Source organism: Eleutherodactylus coqui, chromosome 5, assembly GCF_035609145.1.
Source record: "Eleutherodactylus coqui strain aEleCoq1 chromosome 5, aEleCoq1.hap1, whole genome shotgun sequence".
NCBI lineage: Eukaryota > Metazoa > Chordata > Amphibia > Anura > Eleutherodactylidae > Eleutherodactylus > Eleutherodactylus coqui.
In genome coordinates, this window is record NC_089841.1 from 19,496,545 (window position 1) to 19,514,316 (window position 17,772).

The following is a 17,772-nucleotide window of genomic DNA, read 5'->3' on the forward strand; positions in this document are numbered from 1 at the left end:
AATGTAGCTGAAGCTGAGGTGTGTTATAATTTCACTTGTGATCCTAATGAAATTGGGAAAGGTCAGCATATTAGAACACACCCCGAACAGGCTACTGATGATTCTCAAATACTCTGTAATCGTTCAGTAAATCAATGTGAGAAGGTAACAAATGAAATGCGTTGTAAAGTGATTGTTCGAAGCTCCAATCATTTTCGACATGTTAAATTACCAACTGGTTGGGTTTTATCATGTGGAAATCTCACTTATACATATATTCCAGCAAATGTCACAGGAGGACCATGTACACGGTCCCGTTTGAGTATTTTTATGTACCAGAAACCAGAAGAATGAGAGAGAGTAACAAGAGAAATAAAAGGGATAGATGAAAGCTGTGAGGGTCCACCAACCCTCCTTAGCGGCACAGAAGTAAAGGCGTTAGGATTTTCTATAGTAGGAGTCTGGGGGCTAGCCGTATATAATGGAAGAGTCATAAATGGTATAGCTTGTGATTTAGCAAAAGGTTTAAATACTACCTCTCAAGCTTTAGACCTCCTCCTATTAGACTGTAAGGAGTAGGAAAGGCCACCCTGCAGAATAGAGCCACTATAGATTACCTGTTATTAACACTAAATCATGGTTGTGAAGGGTTTGATGTGTTGCTTCAACCTCTCTTACCATTCAGAATCAATTCATCAAAGAATTAACACTTTGAAGGAAATATCCATTAGTATAAAACAAGATGTGGATCAGGGATGGTTCAGTTGGTTATTTTCATGGTTCAGTTTGAACGGGATAAAGAAAATATTTTTGATATTTGCAATAATAGTTGTGGGATTAATAGTAGAGATGAGCGAACGTGCTCGGCCACGCCCCTTTTTCATCCGAGTACCGTGATTTTCGAGTACTTCCGTACTCGGGCGAAAAAATTCGGGTGGCGCCGTGGGTGAGTGGGGGGTTGCAGCGGGGAGTGGGGGGCAGAGGGAGAGAGAGAGGGCTCCCCCCTGTTCCCCGCTACTACCCCCCACTCACCCACGGCGCCCCCCGGCCACCCCGAGTACTTTTCACTCGAGTACTGAAGTACTCGAAAATGGCGGTACTCGGGCGAAAAAGGGGCGTGGCCAAGCACGTTCGCTCATCTCTAATTAATATTGATCTGCTGTTGTATATAGTGTATTCCAAATTTGGTGACTAAGTGTCTGATGTACCAAAAAGACTATCCTATTATGGGAATAACAGAGATGCCATTACATTTATATAAGAACTAATGCTTGTGTTTGTTTGTTCATATCTGAGGAATCAAGTAATAGAAAACACGAATATATGCGAATTAAAAGAAAACCATCTTGAACATCGCAAAGAAAACAATGAAGGACTTACGATTCTATCATAATCTTCAATGAATTTAAAAACAGTCATATCGAGGAGCCGTATCGGTGGGAACCCGGCCCGAAGAAAGAAGAGAAAATTGGGAAAAAGTCTGGCTTGGAGGGCTCCACCCTCTTTGAAGTACCACAACGTCTCCTTGCATGGACTATCAACGTCTCCTCGCATGGACTATTTTAAAAAGGGGGAATTGTGGGGGAAATTATCCAGGACCCCATTATTGTGTGATACTATTTATTAATTCTACAGTCTCAGAGATTCATTTTCTCTATCACATACAACACTAACACATATGACCCTTAAACATTGCAATAATTCAGAAATAACTAACAAAGTAATAAAATAGCATTTGCAGGTTAGTCAGAGGGTGGGGAAAGATAAAGCTCTCAGCTGATGAAGGCTAATGTACAAGGGCATACCAGGTACAAGCAATATGTTTGCCTGTAAATAAAGCCATAAAGACAAACATGTATTGATAAATAACTATGCTGAATCATTATGAAATGTTAATTAGAATAAAATAGCAAAACCACTGAAGAATGGAAAATATTAGGTATTATGAATGGACTTTGATCAAACGTGTGGCAGACTACTGAATGATGTAAACACATATGTAATGTTTGGTTCAGAATCAACGTCACTTTAATTATGTGATATGCTTATAAAAGACCTCTTGTAACACCAATAAACTCGAAGATGATTTTGTACATTCAATGCTCATGTACGGTCTCATTTCTTCCTGCCGATTGGCCTTACTTAAACAATGATGAGTACTCATTACAATTTGGATGCCGGATGACATACCAAGGGGACATTTCCCCAACAACTGCCTGAGAGGTAACATGTGCCCCTTACACAGCAGGGGGGACAATTAGGAGTTTAATACCTCCTTTACATTGGTCACGGCCCGATATCACCCTCGCAACCTTTCTGAAAACCCCTGCATGCGAGGCAGTTTCACATGAAAACAGCCTCACATCGCTATTGGGCTTCCTTTCCTCCCACATATCTGATGGGATTCCCTTCTTCCCGCATTCCTGGTAAGATTCTCTTCTTCCCGCATTTATGGTGGGATTCTGCTGTATCAGTGTCTGGACAGCCTGTAAGGTGGAAATTAGTGAGCAGGACCTGTGATTGGCATAGCAACGCGAGACTGCAATGCGGCCCACGGCCATCCCACTCGCCCCTATTGTAATCTGCACTGCTAAAGTCCTCCCTGCCTCTGAAAAGCATAGCGGCAATGGCAGACCCTATTATTACTAGGGCCACAATGTGGGACTGTATCGTTATTGGGGTGGCATTGGAGGACCCTATTACTACTAGGGCCACAATGTAGGACCCTATCCTTATTGGGGTGGCATTGGAGAACCCTATTACTACTAGGGCCACACTGTGGGACCCTATCATTATTGGGGTGGCATTGGGGGACTAATGTTAGGACTGGTAGTGAAATGAATATGACTCTATTTTGTATGCGGCAGCCATCTTGTATGATCCTTCATACATTGTCATTTTTCTTTTTAAAATAAGAAAAAAAGCCTTGAGTGAAGAGCCGAGGCCGGGGCCACTGAAGATAATGAAAAGGCCTCCAGACTGCCCCCGTGTGGAGATGACATGTTCCTCGCTGTTCACATATGTTCCAAAATATGTTCTCTCTAAACCCCTTAATGATGCCATTACTGTACTTACGTGTTCTGAGAAGCTAATCATATATGATTCTACTGCGCCTGCTTGGCATTTTAGAGGTTAAATTCTTTATCTTGCCTATTCATATTGTGTTTATGTTTCATTGACCAATAGTAATAAATGAATTATAATAAATGTGAATTATTGTAATCAAAGCTTGAGTCTCCATAAAAGCTGCTGCCTGTCAATCAACAAACAGATAACTTTGGATCACATCCAGTCTGACAATTTGTTTTCGGGCCCATATATACTTCTAACCAATTTGGACCCCAGAAGCATATCACATAGCAAATATATTTATTTGCACTAACAGGGGCAGCAATGGGGGACCCTCATACTATTGGGGCAGTAATGAAGGGTCCTATCACTACTGGGGTGGCAATATGAGACCCTATTACTACGGGGTCCGCAATGGGGGTTACTATTACTACTGGGGCCGATATAAGGGACAGTATTTGTTAGGGTTATGCTGTGCTGGAATCTTTTTCCCTCAGTGTTTCTAGCAGCACAGCTTCACAAGTGGTTGATTTACACTACCGCTCAAAAGTTTGGGGTCACCCAAACAATTTTGTGTTTTCCATGAAAAGTCACACTTATTCACCACCATGCGTTGTGAAATGAATAGAAAATAGAGTCAAGACATTGACAAGGTTAGAAATAATGATTTGTATTTGAAATAACATTGTTTTTACATCAAACTTTGCTTTCGTCAAAGAATCCTCCTTTTGCAGCAATTACAGCATTGCACACCTTTGACATTCTAGCTGTTAATTTGTTGAGGTAAGCTTGAGAAATTGCACCCCACGCTTCTAGAAGCATCTCCCACAAGTTGGATTGGTTGGATGGGCACTTCTGGCGTACCATACGGTCAAGCTGCTCCCACAGCAGCTCAATGGGGTTCAGATCTGGTAAATGCGCTGGCCACTCCATTACCGATAGAATACCAGCTGCCTGCTTCTGCTGTAAATAGTTCTTGCACAATTTGGAGGTGTGTTTAGGGTCATTGTCCTGTTGTAGGATGAAATTGGTTCCAATCAAGCGCTGTCCACTGGGTATGGCATGGCGTTGCAAAATGGAGTGATAGCCTTCCTTATTCAGAATCCCTTTTACCCTGTACAAATCTCCCACCTTACCAGCACCAAAGCAACCCCAGACCATCACATTACCTCCACCATGCTTAACAGATGGCGTCAGGCATTCTTCCAGCATCTTTTCATTTGTTCTGCGTCTCACAAACGTTCTTCTTTGTGATCCAAACACCTCAAACTTGGATTCATCCGTCCACAACACTTTTTTCCAGTCTTCCTCTGTCCAATGTCTGTGTTCTTTTGCCCATCTTAATCTTTTTCTTTTATTGGCCAGTCTCAGATATGGCTTTTTCTTTGCCACTCTGCCCTGAAGCCCAAAATCCCGCAGCCGCCTCTTCACTGTAGATGTTGACACTGGTGTTTTGCGGGTACTATTTAATGAAGATGCCAGTTGGGTACCTGTGAGGCGTCTGTTTCTCAAACTAGAGACTCTAATGTGCTTATCTTCTTGCTTAGTTGTGCAACGCGGCCTCCCACTTCTTTTTCTACTCTGGTTAGAGCCTGTTTGTGCTGTCCTCTGAAGGGAGTAGTACACACCGTTGTAGGAAATCTTCAATTTCTTAGCAATTTCTCGCATGGAATAGCCTTCATTTCTAAGAACAAAAATAGACTGTCGAGTTTCAGATGAAAGTTCTCTTTTTCTGGCCATTTTGAGTGTTTAATTGACCCCACAAATGTGATGCTCCAGAAACTCAATCTGCTCACAGGAAGGTCAGTTTTGTAGCTTCTGTAACGAGCTAGACTGTTTTCAGATGTGTGAACATGATTGCACAAGGGTTTTCTAATCATCAATTAGCCTTCTGAGCCAATGAGCAAACACATTGTACCATTAGAACACTGGAGTGATAGTTGCTGGAAATGGGCCTCTATACACCTTTGTAGATATTGCACAAAAAAACAGACATTTGCAGCTAGAATAGTCATTTACCACATTAGCAATGTATAGAGTGCATTTGTTTAAAGTTAGGACTAGTTTAAAGTTATCTTCATTGAAAAGTACAGTGCTTTTCCTTCAAAAATAAGGACATTTCAATGTGACCCCAAACTTTTGAACGGTAGTGTAGCTAGCCAGGTTGTTTGCCCAGCTCAGTCAATCCCCATATATATGTGCATATATGTCTGTTCAGCTTGCTATGATTTGTGTCTTGCTGCCTTTGCAGTGCTCTGCTACATCCACAATACACATACAGTACAGGAGCGTGTACATTACACACATACAACTCTGCTACATCCACAATACAGGAACGTGTACATTACACACATACAGTTCTGCTACATCCCCAGTATACATACAGTACAGGAGCGTGTACATTACACACATACAGCTCTGCTACATCCACTATACAACATACAGTACAGGAGCGTGTACATTACACACTGTAGCACAGCGGGGGTTAAAGAGCACTCCAAACCACTTGTTTGGTTTATTTATACAGTCTTTAACAGAAACATAAATAACTGGGTCTCTAGATAAATGGTAAATGATAGCAACAACAAAAGTCTCTGTTCAGGTTTAACCCTCCACAGTCCGCAGGTGACGCAGGTAACTCCTCAGCTGAGGAGACCATACAAGTCCATAGAGGTGCACAGACCTGTGGATGTCCAGAGCGCAGCTGGTCCTTGTGCCTTCAATCTTTCAGGATCTAGTCCAAGGGCAGGCGCATCCCCTCCAGGGGTCCTGCTGCAACCAGGCAGCGCCTCATCCACAGCGCCTCTCTGCTCACACTGGATGTCACAGAGTAATGCAGCCTGTATCTCCCAGGCGCACACATCTCCCTCTACCTTCCACCTGTCTCCTTAAATGGCATGCTGGACAGGTGGTAAGATCTGGCCTAGAGTGAGAGAGAACCGGACTACCTCACAGAGGCTAATAACCTCTGTGACACATACCTTCCACTCCAGACCATTCCTCTCACCCTGTTACAACACATACAGCTCTGCTACATCCACAATACACATACAGTACAGGAGCGTGTACATTACACACATACAGCTCTGCTGCATCCACAATACACATACAGTACAGGAGCGTGTACATTACACACATACAGCTCTGCTACATCCACAATACACATACAGTACAGGAGCGTGTACATTACACACATACAGCTCTGCTACATCTACAATACACATACAGTACAGGAGCGTGTACACTACACCCATACAGCTCTGCTACATCCACAATACACATACAGTACAGGAGCGTGTACATTACACACATACAGCTCTGCTACATCCATAATACACATACAGTACAGGAGCGTGTACATTACACACATACAGCTCTGCTACATCCACAATACACATACAGTACAGGAGAGTGTACATTACACACATACAGCTCTGCTACATCCACAATACACATACAGTACAGGAGCGTGTACATTACACACATACAGCTCTGCTACATCCACAATACACATACAGTACAGGAGAGTGTACATTACACACATACAGCTCTGCTACATCCACAGTACACATACAGTACAGGAGCGTGTACATTACACACATACAGCTCTACTACATCCACAATACATACAGTACAGGAGCGTGTACATTACACACATACAGCTCTGCTACATCCACAATACACATACAGTACAGGAGCGTGTACATTACACACATACAGCTCTGCTATGTCCACAATACACATACAGTACAGGAGCGTGTACATTACACACATACAGCTCTGCTACATCCACAATACACATACAGTACAGGAGTGTGTACATTACACACATACAGCTCTGCTACATCCACAATACACACAGTACAGGAGCGTGTACATTACACACATACAGCTCTGCTACATCCACAATACACATACAGTACAGGAGCGTGTACATTACACACATACAGCTCTGCTACATCCACAATACACATACAGTACAGGAGCGTGTACATTACACACATACAGCTCTGCTACATCCAGCAGCAGAATACTGCAGAAGCTAATCCTCCTGGTCATGTGACCAATGACTCCTCCCACATCGGTGATCACATGACAGTGACATCATCACAGGTCCTGGAAGCTCGTGGCTCTGCAGGTTTTGGTCTGTGGAGTCCTGAGTGAGTTGATCAGTGGAGCTTATAAGACCTGCAAGCAGTAAGTCTAATTGTTTCAGAGGGAAACTAGGAGGGGGGGGGGGTCATGATTACTGCTCGGGCCACCGTGTGTGTGTGGGGGTCACGATTACTGCTCGGGCCACCGTGTGTGTGTGGGGGTCACGATTACTGCTCGGGCCACCATGTGTGTGTGGGTGTCACGATTACTGCTCAGGCCACCGCGTGTGACAGGACACCAGGGAAAGCAAGAGTCGGGGGTCCCTGCAACGTAGCCCACAATCCCTGTCCCTGCCTACTTTCCTCCATCCCAGGCTAACCCCAGAAGGGCAACTGGGTGACGGTCCCTGCACTGGCTAGGGGAATGCTGGGGAAATCCACAATCCCTGGAAACAGAAAACAAATGGATAGACAAACAGACAACCACAGCAAGGCACAAAGGGAAAACCGCAAACCAGTCCAGGAGCAAGCCAGGGTCAAGCACAAAAAGTCAGTCCGGAGAAACGTAGTACAGAAGGAGGAGACGAAGTCAGGTCAGGGGAAAAGCCGAGGTCAAAACACTAGTAAACAGGAATACAAGGTAACGCTGGTGAGTGCAAGGAAGCCTATACAAACACTGGCAGTGTCAGGAAGAAACTGAGGGGTTTAAATGCTGTCAGAGCTCCCGCCCCAGCATCTGATTGGGGCAGAGCACCTGACAGCAGCAGGATGATCAGAAAGTGCTGGGAGAACCTTCTTCAGCACTAGCAGACCAGACTAGGTCAGTGGGGATGCAGGATGCCATGGAAACAGGAACACGGCACCGGGCAGCAGCCACCATGCTCCTAGCACCTCTGTGCCGTGTAGGAGCCGGGCGGCCAGGAGTGATGACCAGCGTAGGAGTCCCCCTGTGACGCGCAATCGCAGCAGGGGCGACAGCGGCCGCCGTGCGGGCATGGCGACCCCGATAGCCACCCATCCTGACAGTACCCCCCCCCCCCTCTTACGAGGGGACACCGGACCCCCATGACCCGGGGTTGGCTTGAGGGGGTAGGTCCTATGAAAGTGACGGACTAGCTGCGGTGCATGGACATCCTTGGCCGGAACCCATGACCGCTCCTCGGTTCCAAACCCCTTCCAGTGCACTAAATACTGGTAAGCACCCCATACCCGCCTGGAGTCCAGAATTTGTTCTATCTCGAACTCCATCTCTCCTTGGACAAGGGTGGGAGGAGGAGGTTTGCGGGTGGGCAATACCGGGGGAACGAACCTCTTCAAGAGCGACTGTGTTATGCACCTTCCAGGAGTCAGGTAAGGTTAGTTCATAGGCCACCGGGTTAATAACCTTGGAAATAGGGAATGGCCCAACAAAACGAGGAGCTAACTTGAGAGATGGTACCTTCAACTTTAAATTTCTTGTGGACAGATAGACTAGGTCACCAATTACAAAGGGGTCAGACAGAGTGCGTTTACCAGCACCTTGTTTCTGCAACTTCTCCTGCGATTCCAGTAAGTTCTTGCGAACCTGGACCCAGACTGCGTCCAGCTACCCCGTAAAGGAATCAGCCGACAGGTTATCCGACGGCAAGGAGACAGATACGGTAAAGCAGGGATGGAACCAGTAGTTGCAGAAAAAAAGGGGAAAACTGAGATGATGAGCTGGTATGGTTATTTATAGCGAATTCCGCCAAAGGCAAAAACTTCATCCATTGTTCCTGGTTGTCCGAGACAAACAGACAAAGGTACTGAATGAGTTCCTGATTCATACGCTCCGTCTGTCCATTGGACTCAGGGTGAAAGGCGGAAGAGAACGACAAGTTAACATCGATGCGCTTACAGAACGCCTGCCAGAACCGTGCCAAGAACTGTACCCCCCGATCAGAAACAATATCTTCTGGAACACCGTGTAAACGGACTATCTCCTTAATAAACAGGTCAGCTAGGTCCCTAGCTGAGGGTAATTTACTTAATGGAACAAAATGGGCCATCTTAGAAAACCTGTCAACCACTACCCAGATGACGGTATGACTCTGTGACGGGGGTAAATCCGTAGTGAAATCCATGGATATGTGCGACCAAGGTTTACATGGAGCTGGTAGGGGAGGAATAAGACCTACACGGCGTCTCCTAACATTCTTTCCCCGAGCACAAACAGCGCAGGCCTTGACAAAACCCCGGACATCTCGGGACATCTGGGGCCACCAGTATAACCGGGAGCATAAATCCAGTGTCCCCCTAATGCCAGGATGACCGGTCAGAACTGAAGAGTGTATCTCTTCGAGAACCCGTAGTCTCAGGGAGAGGGGAACAAACAGTTTGCCCTCCGGAAGGGCCTCCGGGGCACCTTCCTGGGCGGCATGTAGCAGAGATGAGAGACCGGGGGTTAAGGCCACTAGAACCACTCCAGGAGAGAGGATCCCCTCTGGCTGAGAATCCACGGGTTCAGGCATATCGAAGCTACGCGACAACACGTCGGCTCTAATGTTCTTCGACCCAGGCCAGAAGGTGACGACAAAATTGAAACGGGAAAAAAAAAAGGCCCAGCGCGCCTGCCGGGCATTTAGTCGTTTAGCTGACTCATGATACACCAAGTTTTTGTGGTCAGTGAGGATGGTAATCTGGTGTCTGGCTCCCTCAAGGAAATGCCGCCATTCTTCAAAAGCCCACTTGATGGCCAACAATTCCCTATTACCTATATCATAGTTACGTTCAGCAGGCGAGAATTTTCTTGAGAAGAACGCGCAGGGTCGGAGGTTAGAGAGGGTTGCTGGACCCTGAGACAGGACGGCGCCCACTCCAAATTCAGAAGCATCTACCTCCACAATGAAGGGGCTGTTCAAGTCGGGTTGAACAAGGACAGGCGTGGAGGAGAAGGCGTCCAGCTGCCAACCTCAGCCCCTTTCTTGGTTAAATCAGTTAATGGTTTGGTGATGACTGAGAAACCCTTAATAAATTTGCGGTAGAAGTTGGCAAATCCCAGAAAACGCTGCAAAGCCTTCAGGTTAGTAGGTTGCGCCCAGTCTGTTATTGCTCTAACCTTCCCTGGATCCATCTTGATGACAGATGGGGTAATTATGTACCCTAAAAATGAGATCTCCTGGACCCCAAGCAAACACTTCGAGTTTCGCAAACAGCTGATTAGCCCGAAGTCGGTTGAGGACTGTCCGTAGGTGACAACGGTGTGACTCCCAGTCAGCGGAGAACACCAGGATGTCGTCTAAGTAGACCACCAAGAATATGCCCATGACATCCTGGAATATAGCATTAATGAAACCTTGGAAGATGGCTGGGGCATTGCATAAACCGAAAGGCATCACCAAATACTTAAAATGCCCCAATGGCGTATTGAACGCCGTCTTCCATTCGTCTCCCTCTCTTATTCTGATCAGATTATAAGCTCCCCTCAGATCAAGCTTGGAGAACCATTTAGCTCCTGATACTTGATTCAGGAGATCAGGTATCAGAGGAAGAGAGTACTGGTTACGGACAGTGATCTTATTCAACCCTCTATAATCGATGCATGGCCGCAGGCCGCCATCCTTCTTCTCTACGAAGAAGAACCCTGCCCCAGCAGGAGACTCAGATGGGCGGATATAGCCCTTGGCCAAACTCTCAGAAACGTATTCCTTCATGGCTTCTCGCTCAGGTACAGTGATGTTATATATACCCCCTTAGGAAGTTTAGCCCCGGGAATAATGTCGATTTTACAATCCCACTCCCGATGAGGTGGTAATGCATCGGACAGCCGTTTAGAAAATACATCAGCAAATTCGGTCAAATAATGCGGCAGGGTCAGTTCCTTGCATTCAATGGTATGCACCTGAATGCCAGGCATGTGGTCACTGCACCCTGCCCCCCATCGGACTAACTCCAGAGTCTTCCAGTTGATGACTGGGTTATGTACCTTTAACCACGGCAGGCCGAGCACCACATCCACTGATAAGTTTTCCATGACCAAAAAGGTACAAGGTTCTGTGTGCAAGGGCCCCACAGAAAACTTCAGCTCTGGAGTGACCCGACTGACATGTCCAGCTAATAAGGGTGTAGAATCAATTCCAGACACCTGGACAGGAGGATCAAGATTTCTTAACACCTTGGCTATGGGAGCAATGAAATCAAAATTAATTAAATTGGCGGCTGCCCCAGAATCTATGAAGGCTTGACCAGAAACATGGAAGGAGTCAAACACAATAGAGCATGGTCATAACAACTTGGAACATTCTGGGGGTACCTGGGCTGCTAAGTGATCCTCCCGGACATCACTTAGGAGCGGAAGTCTTCCCGGTTGCGGCCTCTTCTCGCAAGATGCGACCCGGTGTCCTGGTTCTCTACAGTACAAGCACAGTCGGTTCTTGAGACGAAACTCCTTGCGTTGTCTGGGAGACATGGACCCCAGTTCCATGGGTTCCGTGGAAACAGCTGGTGAACCCTGGACGTCGGTCCTACGTGCTGATAACCCAAAACTGGTCTTGGGGAAGCATCTTGCCCTAAGGCGGCGGTCAGCTCTAATGGCTAGCGTCATGGCTTGCTCCAAACTATCAGGCTCAGGATACGAAACAAGGACGTCTCTCAGAGCATCCGAGAGACCCGTCAGAAATAGGTCCTTAAGGGCTCGGTCATTCCAACCAGATTCAGCGCAATACTGTCGAAACTGCGAGCAATATTCCTCCGCTGCCAGACTACCCTGTCGCAGTTCTAATAACCTCGAAACCGCATACCCGGCCCGATCTGGCTCGTCATATATCTGGCCTAACGCGGTAAAGAAAGAGTCCAGGGACTGCCTTAAGGGCGAGTCGGTGGGCAAAGAAAAAGCCCAATCCAGCTGATTGGGGCGGAGCACCTGACAGCAGCAGGATGATCAGAAAGTGCTGGGAGAACCTCCCTCAGCACTAGCAGACCAGACTAGGTCAGTGGGGATGCAGGATGCCATGCAAACAGGAACACGGCGCCGGGCAGCAGCCGCCATGCTCCTAGCACCTCTGCACCATGTAGGAGCTGGGGCGGCCAGGAGTGATGACCAGCGTAGGAGTCCCCCTGTGACGCGCACTCGCAGCAGGGGCAACAGCGGCCGCTGTGCGGTCACGGTGACCCCGATAGCCGCCCATCCTGACAGCGTGTGTGTGGGTGGCACGATTACTGCTCAGGCCAGCGTGTGTGTGGGTGGCACGATTACTGCTCGGGCCACCGTGTGTGTGTGGGTGTCACGATTACTCCTCGGGCCACCGCGTGTGTGTGTGTGTGTGTCATGATTACTGCTCGGGCCACCGTGTGTGTGTGTGTCACGATTACTGCTCGGGCCACCGTGTGTGTATGTGTGTGTGGGTGTCACGATTACTGCTCAGGCCACCGTGTGTGTGTGTGAGTGTCACGATTACTGCTCGGGCCACCGTGTGTGTGTGTGGGTGTCACGGTTACTGCTCAGGCCTCCGTGTGTGTGTGTCACGGTTACTGCTCGGGCCTCTGTGTGTGGGTGTCACGATTACTGCTCGGGCCACCGTGTGTGTGTGTCACGGTTACTGCTCAGGCCTCCGTGTGTGTGTGTCACGGTTACTGCTCTGGCCTCTGTGTGTGGGTGTCACGATTACTGCTCGGGCCACCGTGTGTGTGGGTGTCACGAATACTGCTCGGGCCACCGTGTGTGTGTGTGTGTGGGTGTCACAATTACTGCTCGGGCCACCGTGTGTGTGTGTGTGTGTGTGTGTGTGGGTGTCACGATTACTGCTCGGGCCACCGTGTGTGTGTGTGGGTGTCACGGTTACTGCTCAGGCCTCCGTGTGTGTGTGTCACGGTTACTGCTCGGGTCTCTGTGTGTGGGTGTCACGATTACTGCTCGGGCCACCGTGTGTGTGTGTGGGTGTCACAATTACTGCTCGGGCCACCATGTGTGTGTGGGTGTCACGATTACTGCTCGGGCCACCGTGTGTGTGTGGGTGTCACGATTACTGCTCGGGCCACCGTGTGTGTGGGTGTCACGATTACTGCTCGGGCCACCGTGTGTGTGGGTGTCACGGTTACTGCTCGGGCCACCGTGTGTGTGGGTGTCACGGTTACTGCTCGGGCCACCGTGTGTGTGGGTGTCACGGTTACTGCTCGGGCCACCGTGTGTGTGTGTGGGTGTCACGGTTACTGCTCGGACCACCGTGTGTGTGGGTGTCATGGTTACTGCTCAGGCCTCCGTGTGTGTTTGTGGGTGTCACGGTTGCTGCTCGGGCCTCCGTGTGTGGGTGTCACGGTTACTGCTCAGGACACCGTGTGTGTGTTTGGGTGTCACGATCTGGCTCGTCATATATCTGGCCTAACGCGGTAAAGAAAGAGTCCAGGGACTGCCTTAAGGGCGAGTCGGTGGGCAAGGAAAAAGCCCAATCCAGCTGATTGGGGCGGAGCACCTGACAGCAGCAGGATGATCAGAAAGTGCTGGGAGAACCTCCCTCAGCACTAGCAGACCAGACTAGGTCAGTGGGGATGCAGGATGCCATGCAAACAGGAACACGGCGCCGGGCAGCAGCCGCCATGCTCCTAGCACCTCTGCACCATGTAGGAGCTGGGGCGGCCAGGAGTGATGACCAGCGTAGGAGTCCCCCTGTGACGCGCACTCGCAGCAGGGGCAACAGCGGCCGCTGTGCGGTCACGGTGACCCCGATAGCCGCCCATCCTGACAGCGTGTGTGTGGGTGGCACGATTACTGCTCAGGCCAGCGTGTGTGTGGGTGGCACGATTACTGCTCGGGCCACCGTGTGTGTGTGGGTGTCACGATTACTCCTCGGGCCACCGCGTGTGTGTGTGTCATGATTACTGCTCGGGCCACCGTGTGTGTGTGTGTCACGATTACTGCTCGGGCCACCGTGTGTGTATGTGTGTGTGGGTGTCACGATTACTGCTCAGGCCACCGTGTGTGTGTGTGAGTGTCACGATTACTGCTCGGGCCACCGTGTGTGTGTGTGGGTGGCACGATTACTGCTCGGGCCACCGTGTGTGTGTGTGGGTGGCACGATTACTGCTCAGGCCAGCGTGTGTGTGGGTGGCACGATTACTGCTCGGGCCACCGTGTGTGTGTGGGTTTCACGATTACTGCTCGGGCCACCGTGTGTGTGTGTGTCACAACTACTGCTCGGGCCACCGTGTGTGTGGGTGTCACAATTACTGCTCGGGCCACCATGTGTGTGTGTGTGTGTGTGTGTCACGATTACTGCTCGGGCCACTGTGTGTGTGTCACAATTACTGCTCGGGCCACCGTGTGTGTGGGTGTCACGATCACTGCTCTGGCCACCGTGTGTGTGGGTGTCACGATCACTGCTCTGGCCACCGTGTGTGTGGGTGTCACGATCACTGCTCTGGCCACCGTGTGTGTGGGTGTCGCGATCACTGCTCTGGCCACCGTGTGTGTGGGTGTCGCGATCACTGCTCTGGCCACCGTGTGTGTGTCACGATTACTGCTTGGGCCACCGTGTGTGTGTCACGATTACTGCTCAGGCCACCGTGTGTGTGTTTGGGTGTCACGGTTACTGTTCGGGTCACCGTGTGTGTGTGTGTGTCACGACTGCTGCTCGGGCCACCGTGTGTGGGGGTGTCACGATTACTGCTCGGGCCACTGTGTGTGTGTGCTTGGGCGCCACAATTGCTGCTCTGGCCACTGTGTGTTTGGGGTCACGATCACTGCTCAGGCTTTTCGTGGATTACGTAGGGAGGTCACTGTTACTACTGGGGATGATATATGAGACAATGCACAGTTTGATTGTAAATTGGCCATGTATGTGCAGCTAATTTCTGATCTGGATAATATTTTCCTCCAGCAGGTTTCAGGGTATTCTGTAGCTTCCAAAATGTATAGTGTGCACACATAATGAAAGAAACCAGTCAAACACAAGTCATCAGCCTTGAATCTCAACCAGCTCTCTCTTGAGTTACAGAGCCTCGGGTTTTTATTGAAACACATGATACCTGCCCTTTATGGGCATGCAACAGATTACATCATTAACATATACATATTCTTATTCGCTGGGTCATATAGAATTCCCTGCCTCCCTGCCCACCTTCTCTCAAGTCCAGTGTAGTGTGGACTTTATCCTCTTAGCATGGAGTCTAGCTGAAGGAATTTCTGTGTACATGAGAAGTCAATGTTTAAGTAGTTTCTGTGTTATTTAAGAAGTTTCTGTGTGGGGGTAGGGCTGGGGAAACATCCTGCTGTCAGCGCTGCCCCCTCACCCCCTCTGCAGTCTTCCTGCTGTTAGCGCTCCCCCCTTACCCCCTCTGCAGGCTTCCTGCTGTCAGCGCTCCCCCCTCACCCCTTCTGCAGGCTTCCTGCTGTCAGCGCTCCCCCCTCACCCCCTCTGCAGGCTTCCTGCTGTCAGTGCTCTCCCATCACCGCCTCTGCAGGCTTCCTGCTGTCAGCGCTCCCCCCTCACCCCCTCTGCAGGCTTCCTGCTGTCAGTGCTCTCCCATCACCCCCTCTGCAGGCTTCCTGCTGTCAGCGCTCCCCCCTCACCCCCTCTGCAGGCTTCCTGCTGTCAGCGCTCCCCCTCACCCCCTCTGCAGGCTTGCTGCTGTCAGCGCTCCCCCCTCACCCCCTCTGCAGGCTTGCTGCTATCAGCGCTCCCCCCTCACCCCCTCTGCAGGCTTGCTGCTGTCAGCGCTCCCCCCTCACCCCCGCTGCAGGCTTCCTGCTGTCAGTGCTCCCCCTCACCCCCTCTGCAGGCTTGCTGCTGTCAGCGCTCCCCCCTCACCCCCTCTGCAGGCTTGCTGCTGTCAGCGCTCCCCCCTCACCCCCTCTGCAGGCTTGCTGCTGTCAGCGCTCCCCCCTCAACCCCTCTGCAGGCTTGCTGCTGTCAGCGCTCCCCCCTCACCCCCTCTGCAGGCTTGCTGCTATCAGCGCTCCCCCCTCACCCCCTCTGCAGGCTTCCTGCTGTCAGCGCTCCCTCTCACCTCCTCTGCAGGCTTCCTGCTGTCAGCGCTCCCCGGCTTCCTCTTCCCAGCGGTCTGGTCAGGTGAGGCCACTACAGTCTGCTGGGAGTTGGGGAGCGCTGATAGCAGGAAGCTTTTGGAGGATATGTGAGTCCTACTGTCCATCTGTGAGTGAGTTACATGCTCTGCCCTGATCACATGACTTTGACGTCATCACAGGTCCTGTAAGCACACTAACTCAGGTTAAAAAACCTGTGATGATGTCACTATCATGTGATCACGGACGGAGCATGATGTTGACATCATCACAGGTACTTCATCCAGAGTGCTGTGCTGCTTGTGATCCCTGTTGTTTGGGATGAAAAATGTATGCAGCAGAGCTGTATGTGTGTGTGTGACATGCATGTAGCAGAGCTGTATCTGTGTGTGTGACAAGCATGTAGTAGAGCTGTATGTGTGTGTGACATGCATGTAGCAGAGCTGTTATTACGATCGTGTGGGCAGGCAAAGCACGGGACCCACACAATCATGACCAAAGGGGACACACACGGGATTCACACCGGTTTCAGGCAACTGACCCTGTGCTACAAGGAGGAATGAGAGTGGCCCTACCTGAGCGGGGACATTGCCCCAATAAGGGCAGCCCAGCGGTCTTCAGATCTGGGCCCTAGCTGATCCTAGGAGCCACGCACCAGAACAGAATGCATTGACATGCCAGATGACAGACCCAGAATACACCGCATACAACATACAACCACTAGTAACAGATTGGAAGCTGAATATAAATACCAGGTATTGGTTGACATTTTGTACAAGATGTTGAAAGCTAGCAGGCCACTTCACGGCTCCTGGTTATACTGCTAGTCCCTACACTAACCAGGAGTCCAGCAGAACCGGACACCGTTCACACCGCACGCTGCAACAGGACACAACACAGATTGCAGGACACACAGCAAGCTAACACAAAACTGACACAATTTAAACGTACAAACGGACATGAACCAGATCACACTGCAAACCTCACCAGACAAGCATTCATGACTGCTCACCTTAGGGGCCATACAGACTGACCAGGAGCTGGGTTTATATGTGAGCACAGATTCAGGGGATTGGCTATCAGAAAGTACCACAACCAGCCAGCTCAATCATTAACCCTGAGGGTGCGTTCACACGAACGTATATCGGCTCGGTTTTCACGCCGAGCCGATATACGTTGTCCTCATGTGCAGGGGGGGAGGCTGGAAGAGCCCAGTAGCAAAAACTCAGCTCCCGCCCCCTCTCTGCCTCCTCTCCACCCCTCTGCACTATTTGCAATGGGGAGAGGCGGAACGGGGGCGGGGCTAATTCCCGGGACTTAGTTACGGTCCTGGGTATAACTAGATGATGGGAGATCTCTGTACTGTCCCCTGATATATGTATACATAGTCATCAAGCTGTTAGCTGTCTTCTTTTTAAACTAAATCATCCCAGTTTTGATAACCTCTCTGGGTATTGTAGTCCGCCCATTCCAGTAATTACTTTAGTTGCCCACCTTTGTACCCACTCAAGCTGTGGTATGTCTTTCTTGAGTACCGATGCCCAAAACTGTCCACAATATCCCATGTGTGGTCTGACCAGTGCCTTGTAAAGAGGAACAACAATGTTCTCGTCATGTGACCTCTTTTGAGGCTGGTTGCTCCAGTTAACCCCTTAA